This window comes from Lagenorhynchus albirostris, chromosome X (genome assembly GCF_949774975.1).
Source record: "Lagenorhynchus albirostris chromosome X, mLagAlb1.1, whole genome shotgun sequence".
Classification (NCBI taxonomy): domain Eukaryota; kingdom Metazoa; phylum Chordata; class Mammalia; order Artiodactyla; family Delphinidae; genus Lagenorhynchus; species Lagenorhynchus albirostris.
The window spans coordinates 22,578,047-22,600,042 of record NC_083116.1 but is presented as its reverse complement, the minus strand read 5'-3'; positions in this window follow the sequence as shown (position 1 = coordinate 22,600,042).

The following is a 21,996-nucleotide window of genomic DNA, read 5'->3' as shown; positions in this document are numbered from 1 at the left end:
GTGTGTGTTATAGATTTACCTCAGAACTGGTGATTTTCATTTCTGTATGTCAACTGCATTTTCACTTTTCTTTCTTGTTAAATGCCACATTTAATCATTTCTGGATTTGAGGAAAATAGTGCCCTACCATAAAAGAAAATCAACAAAATAAAATTTGACAGGGATAATTACAAAATTCAATATTTTGTTTCAAAATACCATCTGCTAATGTTGTTTTAGAGAGGATTTCTGTGCTATGAGGCATTTGGACTAAATGACCAACTTGTCATCTAGTCCCATCCAAGTTGGAAACACTGATTATAAGTAAGGAAAGGAGAAATAATACTAGTACTAATATTAACAATAATATTAATAGTAATGTTAATGCTAAAATTAATACCAATACCAGTATCAGTACTAACACCAAAGCAAATATTAAGTCCACTATCAGTCCTAATTAATGCTAATACTAACATTAAGCAAGCAACCATTATGTAATGTGTTAAGATTTTTATATGCACTTTCATTAAATCCTCATAGCAACTTTATAAAGAAGATATTATCTTCACTCTATAAGTAAGAAAACAGAAGGTTTGTATAATAAGTAAGTTGCCTGAAATCTCACAGCTAGAAAATAATAGAATCAGGATTATACACCAAGTCTGTTTCCAGAGACTATGCTGTCCTAGCCAAATATTAGTTTTGTTTTGGGTCTTCTTTTGGACACAGAGTCTTTGCCACCCTTTATGCTATCTGGAATTATAACTTACCTTTTATTAAACTTAAAACAATATCTCCATCAAATTTTATGAAAATAATTTTAATTTTCTTTTACTGCTTTTCATTAGAGCTATGATTTCCCCCCCCGATTCTTCCTACAATTTCCTAGTAGCAATTTGAAAGGCAGATAAAGAAAGTGAAAAGAAATTAACCCAAATACCGAGAATAAAGCATTTCTTTGGCTCAAGGGAAATAGTAAAATTTAGTTTTCTACTAACACTGTGGCAGATACAATGAACTCTTGATGTTCAGTGGCATTTTGTTAATGTGATTTTGTCTCCAGAGTTTCTGCTTCTTCGCTTGTAATTACTATTTTTCCTTATTCAATAATTTCTTGTTTATATTGTGCTATTTTTATTGAAGGCCTTCTTAGTGTTAATGCATTTGAAAATACAGCCATAAAATTTTATATAATAGTAGTAATCTGAAAAGAACATATTGATCGACTGGTCAGTTATAATCAATTCAGTAAGTCACTGGCCTGAGTATGTATATCTCCTAAGTCTTATATCAGGTTCCTTTGTTCTTTAATTGCTTTTGAAAGCTCATTGTGATTCCTCAAATGAATAGGGATCAATGTATAGCAAACAAGGCTCACATATCACCCTTCATGAGTCTAACACCAACATTTATTCATCACATTTTAAGATTATACTTTTATAATGGGTTGATGCATAGGTATCTTCTGTCCTTGCTATGACCAATTGACATTTCTTAAATAACAATCAGTAAGAAAAAATGATCTCCACTCTAAGGGTTTGAGTGGCACTAAGTAGGCCATGTTATCTTGCTTGCTGACAGCTGTGTGTGAACAATACACCTATTTGAAGAGACAGCTGTTCTGAGTTCTGTGTGCAGATTTTGTCCATGAACACAGCACATCTAATTGACCCATTTGGGGATCGATGGTATAACATCGGTCTCATTACTATCAGGCAAAGAAACTGAGCTAACCAGACACAGATTGAAAACAATATTAAATTTCTCTTAGAGAGAGTATGCTTATACATAGCGCTTTAAACCCTGTTGTTTATCTTCGATGTGAGACATATATCTAAACAATTTCTCACATTCATAAATTACAGCTCTTTTTCCATATTCTTAATTCTCACTGCATTCAAATCTAGTTCAATATAAAATCAGTGCCACTGACCAGTGTATTTCTGACTTAATTACTGTTCCACATTAAGGTAATTCAAACTGAAGTAACACCTTTAAAATTATAAAATTTTAAATAACACACACACACACAAAATTAATCCTAGAAGCTTTCCACTCACAGACAATAAAACCTCTCTGAGTTTTGTTTTTGAAAATCTCTTTGAAACAAGGACTGACATATGCTGGTGGGCTTGAATTACTTGCTAAGTTTTAAATAAAAATCCTCAGTCCAAACCCTATTTTGAATCAATCTGTGACCCCAAGCAAGATAATTAGCCTCTCTGTACTGCTATTTTCTTATCTGTGAAATGGGGATGATAATAGTGATTTAGCACATGGAATTACTATGAGGAATTACTGGAAAACACTTGAAAATATGAAGTGTTATACAAATTACTACTAATTATAATAATCATACTACATGTGGGTGTCCTATGCACAAAATCTTATGTTCAAAACTGCTATAATATAATTATTCAGAAAATCTACTGAAAATTTGTCTTGGTTTAACTGAACAGAACCAAGTTAGCTTTTCATCAGTGGGGGTGGATCAACAGCAATAGCCATGCATTAAATGGAAATGTTTCTTTAAAGATGGTAAAAATGTCAGACTGAACCAAATGAGGAAGACAATACTGTTAATTCTGTTGATTCAATGTTTTCAGCAGGCTCTAAAGATAGTACTAATTACTATAGTTCTACAGTCAGTGCATCACTGTGTTTGTTGTGCCCTGGTTCTGGAGCAACAAGAGAAGAAAGGTCAGTGAAAGGGGGCTTCGCTGGTGGCGCAGTGGTTGAGAGTCCGCCTGCCGATGCAGGGGACACGGGTTCGAATAATACCAACATTTCTATCTTTCTTTACTCATAATTAATAGGTGAGCTTTATCCTTAAAGCAGGGTTTCCAACTTTGCAACTATTGACATTTTGGGCTAGATAATCCGTTGTTGTAGAAGATTGTCCTGTGTTATTGTAGGCTATTTAGCAGCATTCCCAGGATTCTACCCACTAAATGCCAATAGCACCTTCCCCCCTATTGTGATAACCAAAAATGTCTTCAGGCATTGCCAAATGTCCTGTGGTTGGGGCAGTCACTCTTTGTTGAGATCTACTGTCTTAAATCAATGATCTTTAACCAGAATTTCTTGAGAGATGTTAAAGAATCAAAATATTTTGTTTATTCAAGGGGTTGCTAATGGGCCATAAGAGGAAAGCACTGATTAAATGAAAAACAAAATCCCAACCTATGATTATACTCTGTAATTAGGTCTTCACTTCTGTGTCCCTTTCTTTTCTATTATAACAGATTTAGCGAATCTTCTTTCCCTCTCCTTATTCCCCAAATGAATAAAACTACTGGAAGTCCTGTGAGTGTCAGTAACTGAGTTGTTGGAATAGACAGAGATGTCAGTCACAGTCACCATCCCCAAAGCAAGATCCATTCAGATCCTACGTTTCATTCTTAAGGATGTAGCATCAACTGAATGCCTACTTGCTTTCATTATCAACAAGACAACCCTTCCCCACCTCCAGTGTTACAGCGAGGCTGGGCTGGGAAACCCAGTGATTTAAACCACATCACACATCTCCTATAGTTGACCCGGAGACTTACACCTACCTGTGGAGACTTTGTAGGAGAATATAATATAAGGAAAAATACGTACTCTTCTAGACAGATGTGTATGTCATGTTGTATTAGCTGTTTCATTTTCAGAGTTTAAGCATGCTTGTAATTATGAAGCACTGATATATCAATTGAAGTGAAAGAATGTCATTGTCAACAGTGGTCATCTGCTATTTCAATATTGTAAGATTAGACTTAATGATGTCCAAAACAAACAAAAAGTGTGGACTGTATCCTTTCTTTTTACGTGAATTGTAATCAAAACACCAATGGACTTCAAGCACCACTGGGTTAATAATAAAGAGGCACGTAGAGAATGAGCTTGAGGACACAGGGAGGGGGGAGGGTAAGTTGGGATGAAGTGAGAGAGTGGCATGGACATATATACACTACCAAACATAAAATAGAGAGCTAGTGGGAAGCAGCCGCATAGCACAGGGAGACCAGCTCGGTGCTTTGTGACCACCTAGAGGGGTGGGATAGGGACGGTGGGAGGGAGGGAGATGCAAGAGGGAGGAGATATGGGGATATATGTATACATGTAGCTGATTCACTTTGTTATACAGCAGCAACTAACACAACATTGTAAAGCAATTATACTCCAATAAAGATGTTTAAAAAAAAAAAAAAGAGGCAGCAAGTATTGTTATCCCTGTCACTAGGGCCAAGTGTCAGTTGCCATTATCACTATATATGCTTATAGTTTATTTTTAACAGTTGTATTGAGGTTAAATTTACATACCATAAAACTCACCCTTTTAAATGGTGCGATTCATCAGATTTTAGTATGTTCACAAAGTTTTGCATCAATCATTCCTAATTCTAGGATATTTTCATCTCCCCAAAGTGAAACTTCACATTCATAAGCAGTCATTTCCCATTTCCGCCTCTCCTGAGCTCCTGGCAACCACTAATATATTTTTTGTATGTATGGATTTCCCTATTCTGGACAATTCATATTAATGGAATCATACAATATGTGTATATTATATATTCATACAGTGAAGGTCTGCCACATGTAACTACCAAATTGTTTGCCAGAGTACCTACATAATTTCACATTCCCATCAGCAGGGTATTAGGGTTCCATTTTTTTCTCACATCCTCTCCAACACTTATTTTCTGCTTTCCTTTTTTTTTTTAATTATAGCTATGTAATAGGTGTGAAGTGGTATATCATTGTGATTTTGGTTTGCATTACCCTGATATCTAATGATATTGATCATCTTTTCACGTGCTTAATGGCTATTTGTATATCTTCTTTATGGAAATGTTTATTCAAATACGTTACCCATTTTTAATGTTTTTATTCTTCTCACTGTTGAGTCGTACAAGTTCTATATATATTCTGGATAATATATGCTTATCAGATAATATGGTTTGAAAATATTTTTTTTCCCATTCTGTGAGTTACCTTTTCACTTCCTTGATAGTGTCCTCTGAAGAACAGTTGTTATTTAATTTTGATGATGTCCAATTAATTTTTTTGTATGATTTCTTGGACTGTAGGTATTATATTTTTAAAAATGCATTGCCTTATCCAAGGTTATGAAGACTTACTCATATGTTTTTTTCTAAGCATTTTATAGTTTTGTCTCTCATATTTAGGTTTTTGATCCATTTTGAGTTATATTTTGAATATGGTGGGAGGTAAATGTCCAACTTCATTCTTTTGCACATGGCTAGCCAGTTGTCCTAGCATCATTAGTTGAAAAGACTATTATTTCTTCATTTTATTATCTTGGTCAAAAATTAATTTATAAATACAAGGTTTATGCATAGACTCTCAATTCTGTTCCATTTATCTTGGCTCTGTTACATAATAGCTATGCAGCTTTAATAAGCTATTAATATTTTTTATTAATATTCTCTTTTGGACTTTAGTATGTGTGTTAACTTGGGCTGCTCTAACAAAATACCATAGACTGCGTGGCTTAAACAATAGACAAAAGATTGAGATGCCCAAAGATTCTGTGTTTGGTGGCCTCCTACTTCTTGGCTTTTAGATAGCCACCTTTCTTCTGTGTGCTCACCTGGCCTGTCCTCAGTGCCTGTTCATGGAGAGAGAAAGAGATCTCCTTGTCTTCTTGTTCTTGTTCTTGTTCTTGTTCTTGTAAAGGGACTAATCCCATCATGAGGGCTCTACCCTCATGACCTCATTAAACCTAATTACCTTCCAGAGTCCCCACCTGCAAATATCATCACACACTTGGCGTTAGGGCTTCAACATCTAAATTTGAGGGGATACGAACATTCAGTTCATAAAGTCACCCTCGCCTATAAAATGGGAATATTAGTACCATACATCAAATAGAGTTATTGTGAGAGCAAAATAAGATGAAACATATATTAAAGTGCTTTGTACATGTCCAAGTATTATGGAAACCTTGGTTGTTATTTTTAAATGTGATGGTCAGTCAACCTAAGAGCGTGTAGTCATAGCACAGCACTCCAATTCATTATCTTTCTATTTCTAGTGTCTGCACTAGAATTAGGACTGTGTGTTGGATGAACCACATATCCTAGTTGCATACGTGTAATTTTGTAATCCAGGATATACCTTTTTATATCCTCTGGAATAAAAGTAGTATTATCATCCTAAGGAGTAATATTAGTCTACTTCCATCAGCAACAAATGAATTAGAGGATAAACTCAATGTGCTATCAACAGTATGAGTACTTGGTCCATGAATGCTGTAAGAGCTTTACCTTGAAAGTGAACATTCATTAAGCTCGAATTCTCTATTCACACTCTCTAGCTTCCCTATGCAAGACTTAAAGATTTCATCTCAGTTTCTTATACAGTCCATAAATGAGCCGATTTCTAAATGATTGCTACTCAATGACTTTCAATATTAAAACACTTTTCCCTATGTATAATACAATTGTTGAGATGTAAATATGTTCATAAAACATGCTAGTTACTCAACTGTGTAACTTCTTATAACATTTTCTGTTATAAGAAGAACATTATCTGCTATAAGAACATTATTATAAACAGAACATTAGTCAGTGAGGATATTCTCTATGTTTTGAAATAAAATATAGCAAGAATGTGATCTAGTAACCTTATTGTATTGTTTGCTTTTGCTATAGACTACTCTTCTAAAATATAACTTTAAAGCCCAGAGATGATATTTTCTGGTTCTGATAAACCCAAACTGACAATAGAAGTTGAGCTGTGAGCAAGTGGTAAACTCTCCCTCAGAAAATATCAAAATAGTACCACTAACTTCTCATCTTCCTCCATTATATGATAAAAATCAACACCAACATATCTTTAGGTTCAATGCTGGATTACACATCTTAAATAAAACATTGTATCTGTACCTGAGAGATGATAGTATATGTGCTCTTTGCTTAGTAAAAAAGAAATACAAAAGAAAAAAGGTACAAAACCATTTTGTTGCTTACAAATAATAAGTAAAATCTGTTCCATTATCTAGAAATGATAAATCAACCTCTGCAGCACATAATCAAGCATGTAGATTCATGTCTTTAGACTCTGAATAGAGAGCCTATTATTTGTAATAATCTCTCTAAGTTCAATTCCACTGATTTTTGTAGGGTTTATGCAGCAGGGTGAAACTCTATATACAGGCCATAAAACAATATTTTGTGCCAAGCTCTGTTTTGGGAAAAAAGGTTTTATGATAACTACAAAAGAAAAGAAATAAATGATAATCCACACAGTCTATGTATATACTGTGTGTCCTCAAGCAACTGCTGAACTTCCAGGAATTCCAAAGCTTACCTAAGGGCTTAGTGGCAGCAGATACAGGATTCTGAAACAGCAGTTGTTTCAAAGATTGCCTAATGCAGACCAGAAACTGTTTTTACAGATTCTAAGTCTCTACAAAACTGAACATTCTCAGGTTCTTCCTCAGGAAATGATGAGAACAAAATGGTATTGATTAATGACCCCTCAAAAGTCTCAGAATCCACAGCTCTGAGATTGGAAAGGCAAAAATCTGTTCATTCAGAAACATTAAAAGTGAATATTATACCTTGATCCATAAATGTAAGCTTGAATATGGGTAAATGGCAATGTAATGGATGAGAGATCTTAAGCAATATTGCCCTACAGGAATCAGTTCTTTTCTGAATTCCTTTAGTAAGTGTTACCCAAATAGGGCACCAAGGGAGGGACTGATTGCATATGTTGACCATTTTCCATTAAAATACCTAAAGGGCCAGTTAAGTCAGTATTCTGTGAAATCAAATACATGTAAAACTAAATAAAATAATACCTTGGAATGAAATATCTATATATCTATACACAAACACACACACATCTGCATCTTTGTGTATGTACAAACACTTTCATTTTATATGGGTATACATGTTTATATAAACACACATATATTTATACACATGCAAAATATATCTCCATAAATACATACATGTGTGGCAATTCTTCTCAATGGCTATACATATATATATAAAGTTTTACATATAGATATATTTATATAAATATGTTATATATCTACACATATATATGTGTAGATATGATCTATAGACATATGTATAGATATATAACTATTTATAATATTTTACATATAGGTAGAGCGACTTGTCACACATCTGAATTAGAGCTGATAAAATAATCACACCCAAATCTCAATATTCCTCTATGTATTTGTGCTGAGTTCAGTGTTTAAGGTATGTTCATCCTCATTGCATTTCTGTTGCTCCAGTTGCTTCTGTTCCTTTTTTTATTTTAAATATCTAGGAACTATAGTCAACTTTCTACTAAGGCAAATACGCTTTACTAATGCCTTCTGCCAAAATGATTTTTTATAAACTATTTCTAAAAATTCTTTCAGGCTGTAATGGGACAGAGTATTAAAGATCTCCCTATTTAAGGTAGGAAAGATTTTTTTTTTAAGTTCCTATTCAGATGTTGTTTATGAGTCCTCATCTCAGCCAGAATGTCAATATCCTATGACTGCTTCTTATGTACTACTTTCAGACATTTTTCCAAGCACAACAGCTAAGGTTAAAAGTCGGTTACCTGCTTTTCTGGAGTCTGGATGTTTTACAATTTAACTTAAACTATATAGATCACACTTAGACTCCATGAGAGAGTTATAATTGTCTCTCTGGGTTAGTCAAATGATCCATTCAGCTCAGTATTCTGTTTTGGACAGTAACAACTATTTTAATTGGTGTAATTTTTGCAAGGCTCAAGAATTCCTGGTACCCAACTACCTTACCTTAACACCTTTTTAATTTTTTAAGGCTTTCTGCGTGAATTTGTGACTGTAATTTTCTACTTGACTAGTTTCTTTCTTCACTTTTATTTTCAGATCTATGTTACTGTCATCTCTCTAAAATTGTAAGCCAAAAACAAGCAGAGGGCTTTGAAAAAACATTTGCAAAAATACATCACATATATGCATCGTAACATACAAAAACAAATTGTTCATGGTATGCTTGATTGGAGCATAAAGTTAGGTGTAGTCTGATTCATGAATATGACAAAAGCATCTACTTTCCTTTTTAAGCTTGCAGCTCCTCTCAGGTTTACACAAATAGAGAAGAAAAGTAACAACAAAAAAGAGAACCCATAACACTACCCAGACCTAAAATTAAATTCCCTGCCTAAAATATCCCCACCAAAAATAGACAAACAAAAGCCATAAAACAAACAAAAACCCTCCATTTTTACACTTTTGGAGGAGTTTCCACTAGCTTTGTGGCTGGAGGAGTAGGAGTGAGAACAGTAATATCAATGAACCCTTCATGTTTTACTACATGAAGTAGAGAAATCCTTGCAACTTGTTAGAAGGAAGCGGCCCAATCTGATCAAGAAGAAGTGAGAGTTGTAAACTAACTAACCTGAGTCTGTACCAAACATAAAATTGAGTAGCCACTTCTTTATTGCAAATATATTGTTTTGAAAAGAACAATTACTTTATTCTATCTACATATCTGCATTAGTTTAGAAAATTTTAAGTAAAGGAAAATAAAACAAGATAAAAAAACAGATCAAAGCATGAGGGTGAAGGGAAGAGAAAGCAATGATAATGATCATGGCACATTGTCTTTTAGGAGGTGTAGTCACAATAAATGAAGCAGTTTAGTTCATGTGAAACAAAGACTTTTGGTGACTGTTCATTGTATTTTTTTGTATTCTTCTTAAGTTGAGAATATCAGTAAAGAAGGCATCAGAGCCAAAATAATAAACCATCAGAATATTCCAGAGCTTCATATATGAATTCTAGCTAAAAAATAAAAAAAAATTTGCTTGAGAAATGAGCATATCAATTGGCTCTTGGGCTAAAGATCTGGTAAGGGGACTCAATAAGCCTCTCAGGATAAAGTCAGTTGACTTAAGGGAAGAACTTGTACCTTCTGTAGAAAGGTGAAAGAAAATACTCTGTATAGAATTCTTTCCATCAGAAGATTTATAAGGAGATACAGAAACAAGATTTTAATCAAACAAAAAAGAATAACAATAGCATCCCTTAACTCCCATGGATCTATTAAAACAAATACAGCAGAAAAATGGAAAAGGATAGTATTAGGGTGATTCACAGGAGTTTCTGATAAAAAGATGTCCACATCTTAATCCCTGGAACATGTATATATACTAGGTCATTATGGCAAATGGGAATTAAGTTTGTAAAGCAACTGTCCTTAAAATAGGAAGATTATCCTAGTGGGCCCAGTGTAATTATGAGCGTGGAAGTTGGAGGCAGAAAAGCAGTCATTGTCCGAGTAATGAAATATGAAAAACACGTGACTTTACTGGCTTGGAAGATGGCAGGTGACCATGAGCGAAGGAGTTTGGGCAGCTGCTTTCAACTGGGCAAGGCAAGGAAATGAATTCCTTATAGAGACTCCAGAAGGAATATAGCCCTCCCAACACCTTGATTTTTGCCCATTAAGACTCATTTCAGACTTTTGACCTCCAGAACTATAAGATAATGTATTTTAAGCCACAAGTTTATGGCAGTTTCTTACAGCAGCAGTAGGAAATTAATATACCATGTATTTGCAGAAAATAAAGAAATTTTAAGCCTCCTCTTTACATTTGTACCAAATAAATTGATGTCATTTTTTAAATTTTATAGGAATTATACTAAATATATTTTAATAGTAAATTTTAACATAGAGAAAATATAAGAGGTGAATAACTATTTAACTGATCTTGCAATAGGTAAGAAATTTCTAAGTGTGAAATCAATTTTGACTATATTAAATACTTTTGTAATAAAAATACTTTGAACTACATCCAAAACTAGATAGCAAGCTAGCAAAAAATTACTTGCAACAAATGTGAGAAAAGTGGCCACTATATGTGGTACATAAAGATTTGTATTAAATCAAAACGAGCACTATACTCAAGAAATATATGTGAAGAACATGAATGGGCAACTAAAAGAAGAAAATAAACATTTTTAAAAGTTCAATTAAAAAAAAAAGTATGGAGAGTAGGCCATATAACATAGTGATTAAGAGCCTGGGCTCTGTAATCAGACTTTGTGTGTTGAAATCCAAGCTCTGTCACTAAGCTCTGTATGATCTAGCATATGTTACCTAACCTCTCTGTGCCTCAATTTATTCACCTATAACATAAGAGTAAACAATAATGTTTTCATAGTAGTGATGTGAGGACTGAACAAGAGAATCTATGCAAAGGGTTTATTAAACTGCCTGGATCATGTAAACAGTAAGTAAAAAACCTCTACCTGTTATTAGTCAAATGGATGCAATTAAAGTGTTAATATAGAGAAGTTACATAGTGTTGGAAAGGGAAGAAGAAATGCATTCTCATCTACTGGTTGTGGGAATTTAATTGGTTCAGTCTTAGAGCAGATAAGCTGGAAATATACATCAAATGTTTTACAAAGTGAAAAAAGTTATGTCTTAATCATTAATATGTCATTTTTAGTGAGTGAACGGATGAACAAACAGTGTCATACCCACATAATGCAATACAAGTATACCTTGTTTTATTATGCTTCATTTATTGAACTTCGCAGCTATTGCTTTTTTTTTTTTTTAACAAGTTGGAGGTTTATGGTAACCCTGTGTTGAACAAGCCTGTTGGCACCATTTTTCCAACATCATTTGCTCACTTCCTGAGAAGTGAATATGTCCCAGATGAAGGAACAAGATAAAACCCCAGAAGAACAACTAAGTGAGGTGGAGATAGGCAGTCTACTGGGAAAAAATTTCAGAGTAGTGATAGTGAAGATGATTCAAGATCTCAGAAAAATAATGGAAGCACAGATCAAGAAGATGCAAGAAATGTTTAACAAAGACCTAGAAGAAATAAACAATAAACAAACAGAGATGAGCAATACAATAACTGAAATGAAAAATACACTAGAAGGAGTCAATAGCAGAGTAACTGAGGCAGAAGAACAGATAAGTGAGCTGGAAAACAGAATGGTGGAAACCACTGACACAGAACAGAATAAAGAAAAAAGAATGGAAAGAAATGAAGACAGTCTGAGCTCTCTGGGACAACATTATATGCACCAATATTTGCATTATAGGGGTCCCAGAAGGAGGAGAGAGAGAAAGGATCTGAGAAAATATTTGAAGAGATAATAGCTGAAAACTTTCCTAACATGGGAAAGGAAACAGTCACCCAAGTCCAGGAAGCAGAGTCCCAGGTAGGATAAACTCAAGGAGGAACATGCTGAGACACACAGTAATAAAATTGACAAAAATTAAAGTCAGAGAAAAAATATTAAAAGCAACAAGGGAAAAGCAACAAGTAACATTCATGGGAACTCCCATAAGGTTATCAGCTGATTTCTCAGCAGAAACACTGCAGGCCAGAAGGAAGTGGATGATATATTTAAAGTGATGAAAGGGAAGAACCTATAACCAAGAATACTCTACCCAGCAAGGTTCTCATTCAGATTCAATGGAGAAATCAAAAGCTTTATAAATAATATGAAAAAGCAGCAAGGATATAAACAGAAAAATTCATACTGATGAAAGAGTCAATTCAGTAGGAGTACATAAACAACCTAAATGTGTTTTCAGCTATCAAAGAACTTTAGAACACACTGAACATAAACTAAAAATACTAAAGAAAAACAGGAAAATCCGTGATCATAATTGGAGGTTTTATCACCTCTCTCTCTCAGTTATTGTTAGAACAAGTAGGTATTAACTTAGCAAGTATATAGAAGACTTGGATAACACTAATTGACAGGTATAGAACTCTGGAAAATGCACAAATGTCCAGAAATTATATAACACATTCCCAAACAACCAATGGGACAAAGAAGACATCAAAAGAAAATTTTAACAATCTTGAAACAAAATATTGAAAGACAAAGTATCAAAACATATGGGATGCAGCAAAAGCAGTTCTAGGAGGGAAGTTTATAGTGATAAAAATCTACATTAAGAAAAAAGATCACAAATTAAAAAAAAAAACTAACTTTATACCTCAAGGAACTAGAAGAAGACGACCAAATGAAACCCAAAGTTAGCAGAAGGAAAGAAAAACAAAGATCAGAGCAGAAATAAATGAAATAGAGACCATAAAAACAATAGAAAAGGTAACTAAAACTAAGACGTGGTGTCTTATAAAGATAAACAAAGTTGCCAGATTTTAGCTACTCTAATGCAGAAAAAGAAAGAGGACCTAAATCATGATCAGAAATGAAAGAGGAGACATTACTACTGATACCACAGAAATACAAAGGATCACAAGAGACTACAGTTGACACTTGAACAATATGAGGCTTAATCCGCCTATAACTTTTAGTCAGCCTTCCCTATCCAAGGTTTCTCTACATCTGTAGATTCAAACAAATGCAGACCGTGTAGTACTATAGTATTTACCATTGAAAAATAACAGCACATAAGTGGACCCACACAGTTCAAACCCATGTTGTTCAAGGGTCAACTGTACTATGAGCAATTTATGCACCATGAAACTGGATAACTTAGAAGAAATACATAAATCCCTAGAAACACATAAGCTACCAAGACTGAATCATGAAAAAATAGAAAGTCTGAACAGATCAAATATGAATAAGGAAGTTAAATCATTAATCAAAAACCTCTGAACACAGAAAGGCCCAAGGACCCGATGGTTCGTTGGCAAATTCTGCCAAATAGTTAAAGAAGAATTAATGCCAATCCTTCTAAAACTCTTTCAAAAAACTGAGGAGGGAACACTCGCAAACTCATTTTATGAGGCCAGCATTACCCTGATTTCAAAGCCATATAAGGATATATGAAAAGAAAATTACAGAGCAATATCTCTGATGAATATAGATGGAACTCTTCTCAATAAAATATTAGCAAACCAAAATCAACAGATATTAAAAGGATCATTAACCATGATCAAGTGGGATTTATCCCATGGATGTAAGGATGGTTCTACATATGCAAATCACTTATCCACATGTGCAAATCACTTAATTCAATAACCACATTAGCAGAATTAAAGATAAAAATAATATTATCATCTCAATAGTGCAGAAAAAGCATTTGACATAATACACCATCCTTTCATGACAAAAACATTCAACAAGTTGGGTATAGAAGGAAGATTCCTCAACACAATGAAAGCCATTTATGACAAACCCACAGCCAATATTATGCTCAGTGGTGAAAGGTTGAAAACTTTTCCTCTGAGATGTGGAACACTTACAAGGGTGTCCATTCTCACCACTCCTACTCAAGATAGTACTGGATGTCCTAGCCAGAGCATCCAAATGGGAAAAAAGTAGTAAAATTGTCTTTGTTAGAAGATAATATGATCTTATATATAGAAAATCCTAAAGACTCCACTAAAAAAGTGCTAGAACTAATCAACAAATTCAGTAAAGTTGCAGGATACAAAATCAACATACAAAAATCAGTAGTGTTTCTACACACAAACAACAAAACATCTGAAAGCAAAATAAAACAATCCCATTCAAATAACATCAAAAATAATAAAATAATTAGGAATAAATTTTACTAAAGAGGAAAAAGATCTATATGCTGCAAACTTCAAGAGTTTGATCAAAGAAGTTGAGACACAAATAAATGGAGAGATATCTTATGTTCATAGTTTGTAAGAATTAATATTTTACATTTTCATACCCAAAGTCATCTACAGATTTGATGCAATCCCAGCCATGATTCCAATGACGTTTTTGTATAGAAGTAGAAGAAACAATCCTAAAATTAATTTGGAGCCACAAAAGACCCTGAGTGGCCAAAACAATTCTGAGAAAGATAAACAAAGCTAGAGGCATTACACTTCCTGATTTTTATAGTAATTAAAACAGTATTGTACTGCCATAAATGTAGACATATAGACCAACGGAACAGAATAGAGAGCCCCAAAATAAACCCTTGCATCATACATGGTCAAATAATATTTGACAAGGGAGACAAGAATACTCAATGGGGAAAGGATAGTTTCTTCAGTAAATGGTGTTGGGAATACTGGATACCACATGCAGAAGTATAAAATTTGACCCCATCTTAAACCACACACAAAATGTGAACTCAAAATGGATTAAAGACTTAGTTAAGATCTAAAAGCACAAAACTCTTAAAGAAAAAAAAGACATTGAGAGAAAGCTCTTTGAGATTGGTTTTGGCAATAGTTTTTTGAATGATACCAAAAGCACATGGAACAAAAGCAAAAATAAATGTCAGGCTATGTCAAACTAAAAAGCTTCTTGTCAAACTAAAAAGCTTCTCCACAGCAAAAGAAACAAGCATAATGAAAAGGCAATCAATGGAATGGGAGAAAATATTTGCCATATGTCTAATCTAATCTAACCATATATCTAATAAGGGGTTAATATCCAAAATATATAAAGAATTCATACAACTTAATAGCATAAAAACAAACATCCTGATTTAAAAATAGGCAGACATGAACATGGTAAATGAAAAGGTGCTCAACATCACTAATCATCAGGTAAATGCAAATCAAATATTACCTCACACCTGTCAAAATGACTATCATCAAAAAGACAAGAGATTAAGAAGTATTGTTAAGGGTGTGGAGATAAGGGACCTCTTGTGCACTATTGGTGGGAATGTAAATTGGTATAGCCACTATAGAAATAGTATGCAACTTCCTCAAAAAAATTAAAAATAGAACTACCCTATTATCCAGCAATCTGACTCCAGGGAATATCCACCAGAAATGAAATCAGGATTTCACAGAGATACCTGCACTCCCATGTTCACTGCAGCATTATTCACAATAGCCAAGATATGGAATAATCTAAGTGTCCACCAATGGAAGAATGGGTAAAGAAGGTGTGATTGAGACATACACACACACACACACACACACACACACACACACACACACACACACACACACACACACACACACACACACACTGAAATATTCACCATGAGAAAGAAGGAAATCCTGCAGTTTGTAACAACTTGGATAAAACTTGAGGGCATTAGGCTAAGTGAAATAAATCAGAGAAAGACAAATAATGTATAATATCACTTATATGTGGAATCTAAAAGGTGTCAAACTCAGAAAAACAGAGAGTAAAATACTGACTGCCGTGGGCTGGGGAATGGTGGAAATGGGGAGATAATGCACAGAGGGTACAAACTTTCTTTCATAAGACTCACAAGTTCTGGAGATCTAAGTACAACATGGTGATTATACCTAATAATACTGAATTGTATACTTGAATGTTGCCAAGAAAGTAGATCTTAAATATTCTCACTACAAAAAAGAAATGGTAATTATGTGATAGGGTGGTGGTGTTAGCTAATATTATGATTGTAATCATTATGCAATTTATAAATGTTTGAAATCAGCACATCGAATACCTTAAATTTATACAGTTATGTGTCAATTATATCTCAGTAAATCTGGGGAGGGAGGAAGGAAAAGAAAAAAATGAATGAACTACTGAAATGAACAATAACATGGATTAATCTCACAGTGTTATAGTGAGTGAAAATGGCCCAACAGAAAAAAGTACACACAGTTTGTATCCATTTATATACAGAATAATCTAATTTATGGTTATAGATATAAGATCAGGGATTGCCTCAGGTAGGAATGGGACTGGAAGAGAGGTTGACAGTAAAGGGTATGTAGGAACTTTCTGCAGTTATGGGAATGTACTATATCCTATTTTGGGTGGTGGTTATAGGGGTATATTCAGCAGACAAAATTTTCCAAACCTTACACTTAACATATTTGCATTTTTTCGTGTTCCATATGACAATAAAACTTATTATTAGAAAAAAGAAAAAAGATTTCAAAATGCTCTAGGAGAAACTTCTCCAAGAAAATTACCTTGATAAAATACCTTTTGTATTTACTTGTATACATTAATAGATTTACATAGCTGGGGGGGGAGCATTTTAGGGATAAATTAGTGGAAATAACATAGGAAGACAAGCAGAGAGAGAAAGAAAGTGGGAGTGAGCGAAAGGAGGGATTGAGAGAGAGGTAGATATTTAACTGTGGGCACAGGAAAACAGTTGCATGGGAAGGGGAAAAAAAGGTATACTTCATGGCTCTGCCATTAATAGCATTTACAAAAAGTCTTATAATGTAAACATTATTGAACTAACCAAATTGACACTATATCAAGGGGGTGGGAGGATGCCAAGTATGTGTGTGGATATGGGGGAGGATGAGTGTGTGTGAAAAAATAACTAAGTTTTAGTTTTCTTTTACTCATCTAACAAATTACCACAAATTCCTCAATACAAAATGAGTATCTAACAGTTCTGTAGGTCAGAAGTCTGATATGGATCTCACTGGGCTAAAATCTAGGTGCTGACTGGGTTGCATTTCTTTCTAGAGACTCTAAGGGAGCATCTGTTTTCATGATTATTCAAGTTCCTTGCGGTTCATGGTATGACTGAGGTTCCTGTTGCCTTGCTAGCTGTCAGTGAGGCTTGCTCCCATTTTCTAGAGGTTGTCCGTTCCCTGGCTCATGTCCCCTTCCTTCACCTTCCAAGACAACAATGACAGGTTTAGTCTCTCTCTCGTCTCATCTCTCTGTGACATTCTCTTCTGTCTTCCTCTTCCAGTTTTAAGGACATATATGATTAAATTGGGACCACCATTTCAAGCTCTCTAACTTTAACCACATCTGCAAAATCCCTTTTGTCATGTGAGGTCATATACCCATAGCTTCCAGGAATTGAAATGTGAACTTCTTTGGGGGGACTATTATTCTGTCTACCACAAGCTAAGTCTTCTTCATTCCTTTTCAGATGTTTGTATATAATGCCTAACAATGCGCAAGTCTGATTATTCCCTAAATTCTCTTTTACTAAGAAAAGAGAGATGAAGGCACTTAGAAGTGCCTAGCAAAGATGAGTCTTTCACATTTCTGCAAGAATTGCAGAACTGGAACACTCTCTACCCCTCCACCATTCCTTTCAATGCATTGTGATAGAGTGCAAAGTATTAGATTTGTTGTCAGACCGACATAATAGAATCCCAGGTCCACCAATTACTAGGTGAAACTAGATCTTAAAAGATACTTGACCTCTCTGAGCCTTAGCTTTCTCCTTTGTAGAATGAGGATGTTTGACGATTAGATATATGTTGTGTCTAAAAGAGAATAGGAATAGATAGGAATAGAGAATAGGAATAGATAAAAGATAAACATTTTCTTCTGTATGACATACCAATTTTATTTTAGGGGTTATAAATGAAGAAGAGCTAACTGTAGTTCCTAATGAAGATTAGTCTTTCACGTTTCTGTTCAAATTGCCCAAATATTAACATTTCCAGTAAGTTTTCAGAAATTGTCACAGCATAGGCTTTTATTAAATAGAATCCGCAGTGACTAATTCTTATTAGGCCTTAGCCATCAGACTTTCTCTTCTGATCCCTGCTAGGCTAGATCCGCTGTGTTGATGGTTAGATTTTTCTGTGACTCAGTGGTATGTACTTAACTCTGAGTCATATCACATCTTTCAGTATGGATCTGCTCAGGTCTTACACCCAAAATTCAAAATAACTTTCTGGAAATTCTAATCCAGTTACAATTCACCTTAGGTGGTATGAATAGGCCTTGCTGTATGAGGTTTAGAAGAAGATAACATGGTACCTAACAATAACTGGATTCCCCTTCACAAGTGCCTTCATATTGTGATGTATTGTAGCAAAGGGAATTACATTTGCTAAGTATCTATGTCTCGGACTAGGTTGGAACTTGAGCAAAAGTAACACAGTTTTAAATCCCATAGTAAGCCATTTGCCAATATTACTTGATCCCTTGTACTTCTACTCCATCATTATGTGAGTTTAGGAACAGTTAGATATCAGAGAACCCCTTGATATCAGAGACCATGTTCTAATTGTTTTGTTATCCTTGGCAACTAACACAGTGCCAGGCGCATAGAAAGCACTTAATGCATGTTTGTTAAAAGGTGAAAAGATCACAATTACAAGAATATCATTGGCATTACTGTGAGAGAGGAAGGTAAACCTCCCAGGGTTTTGATATTCAGGCTGACTATACTGATTAATACCAATGTCTAGAAATAGTAGGGGGAGTTCAGGTCTCAGTTCTTTCAGGACACCTTTGGGGGATTTAGTGCAGCTGGCACTACCATATGAATGACGGAGGCTGCCGTATGAGCAGAAAAAGCAATGCAACTAAATGCCTTATACATGAAAAAATGGGTTAACCTTATCATTTGGTTCCTTTTGCCTTTTTTGTTGTAGCAGCCTGGCATTATTGCCTATTTCTGTTCCTATCGTATAGGATGCTTCAGGGGCAACTGAATTTGGGAAATATTATGGCATTTTCAGAGAACCATTTGTATTATGAAAACAAGCACTTGACACTGTATATTTTTTTTAAAGGCCAACCTTCTGAGTGGAAACAAGAAGAAAAGTTTATTTTCTTAAGATAAGCAACATGCTGTATTTAAATCATGTACATACACAGTGTAGCTTTCTTGGTGAGTTATTCCCAATTTCAGCTCATATGTATAGCCTACTTTCAGCGTCATTGAAATCGCAAGCCAAATTTAATAGGAAATGAAGGCAAAAAGGAAAACTTCCTCCTTTGCAGTGCCATATGATTCTTTATATTAGTCCTTTTATAGCAGGATAAACATTTCAGAGGTGCAAGTTTAACTTTCTGATTGCTTTAAACATATGGCCGAGAACAAGCTTGTATGCATCATTTTCTTGCTTTAGCATAATTTAGTTTTCTAAAGACCAAGATGTCTTTGAACTGGAGGGGACACTCTAAAACCTGCAAATGTGATACCTGTCAACAAGGATAAACATGGTATTAATGAAAGTGTATGTTAATGCATTAAACTAGTAGAATATCAGCAGGATATCAGTTTCATTGCCAACTGATTTTTAGAGATGATCCACCATTTGAATTAGTTTTAGTGATAAATTATTTCCAAGTAGTATTAATCATACTCACTGGGAAATTAAAATGTCATAAAATGATGAAGTGTTAAAGAAACAGTATCGCACATCTACACCTGCATATGCATCACAGTATCACCACAATATTTGCTCAAGCACATTTACAAGAGAGTATTTTTAACATGATGTTCAGTGATGTAAGTTATTTAACATTCTACTTATTCTTTTAGCAATGCTTAATAAAATTAAACACTTTCTATAAGTAAAAAATGGTATACACTATATTGTGTTCACTGCTTTAAAAAAACAAGAAATAACTAAAATGAGAGAAGGCCCTTTAATTTTTTTCCATTGATTTAGTTTAGTAGCTGTTCTTTCTATGGATATATGAGTTTTTAAAATTCTGTGATTGCAAAGATTCTGATTGAATAGGGCCTAGTGTTCATTCTACAAATAAATTCATCTTTCCATTGTCTGCTTTCAGAATTGTGGATTATTGTAAAGTTATTAAATCGTATATAGGTTTGCTTTTCCACAACAAATATGTGTGCTCTTTAGAATTTAATAGGGAAAGTCAGTAAAACAGAGTTCTTTAGTTTCAAGAGTAGTCTTTATTCTTTATTCCTTTCTCTATATTATTGCATTTTGGAGTATTAACCCATTTTAAATTCAATGTTGTACACATCTACAGTATATTAAGACTCTAGACTTAAGCCTACAGATATCTGACTCAAAATTGGAAGTGAACTCAAACTTCAAAGAAAAAGAAAACATAAAATACCACATAGCTCTCCTAATTCAGTAACTTAATAGGAGGATCAATGCTTTAAAATATTTAAAATGTATTACACTTAATGAATGAAAAACATTCCAATGAACCAAAATTCCTATGATGAATTATGGAAGTAAAAGTAGAGACAGGTGAATTATGCAGATTGCAAGTTATGTCACGGAAATAAGAAATCTATGAATATTAAACAAAATGTCTAAAAAACTAGAAAGAATGGTGGCTTTCATTTCTAGTCTTCCTTTCCCAAAATAAGCTGGTTCACAAGCAATGGTGACTTTGGAAAAAGTGGATCCCAGTTAAGAGCTCAAGAGTCATGGTGATTTTCAAATTGTACTTGCGGCAGGTTCTCCAGACAGTCCTGTTCAGGATGTAAATTCTACCTCAAGTTAATCTTCCTAAACAGTCTCATTTCTAGAACTAAGCAGTCTCGACTTCATTATCACATGGCTAAATAGCTTTTGCCATGATGTAACATTTAAATCAGAGAACTAATGACAACTGAGAAGAGCTCTCCCTGAAGAATGTGAAGTTTAACATTTATAATCGTGAGGCTGTTGTTTCCATAATATATTCTTTCATGAAAATGTACAATATGCTAAACATTTTTCTAACCCAAAATTGCACTCAACCTATTTAAAAGCAGATCTTTACTTTTAACTTATCTAGGTCTTTCTTAACTAGGAAAACAACAACAAACAGAAAGTAATTTTACTTACCTTAATCACCCATTCTAGAAATATCTTTTCTTTATTCTGCAAAACTTCTCTAAATGTTTAGTCTCAGTCCTCGTCCTGCATTTTCTTACCATGCACACTATTCTTTATCCCTGAATCTGGCTTAGGATCCCATAACTATGCTGACAGCCATTGTATACAGTGTCACAAAATCCAACAGACTTTTCTCTGTTCTCAATACCTAATTAGCATTTGACAATTTGAAGTGTTTGATATTCTGGCTTTCCTTGGCTTTACCGAGGCTGCTTTATCTTTATGAGTAGATTTAACCACTGTATATTTTGGTGTAAAAAAATTGTTTCCTATTCAAAATGTGTCAGAATGTAAATATTTTATGGAGCTATCAGGCCTTTCAGAAAAGTGCTTTGCAATAAATTTAGGCTTTAGTAACAATAAATACTAGCCCCCTATGCTCTGAATGCTCGTACATCTTTTATTCTCTTTGATGGAAGCTGTACTGAAGTTTTTGTGCTTCTTTGTATACATATCAAGGAGTGTCTGCCATCCATTAGGTTTTGTGTTTCTATTTAAGGCTTCTGCCTGACCTGTCTTGTTTGCCATTGTCTATTCAGAGCCTAGCAGAGACACTGAGACATAGTA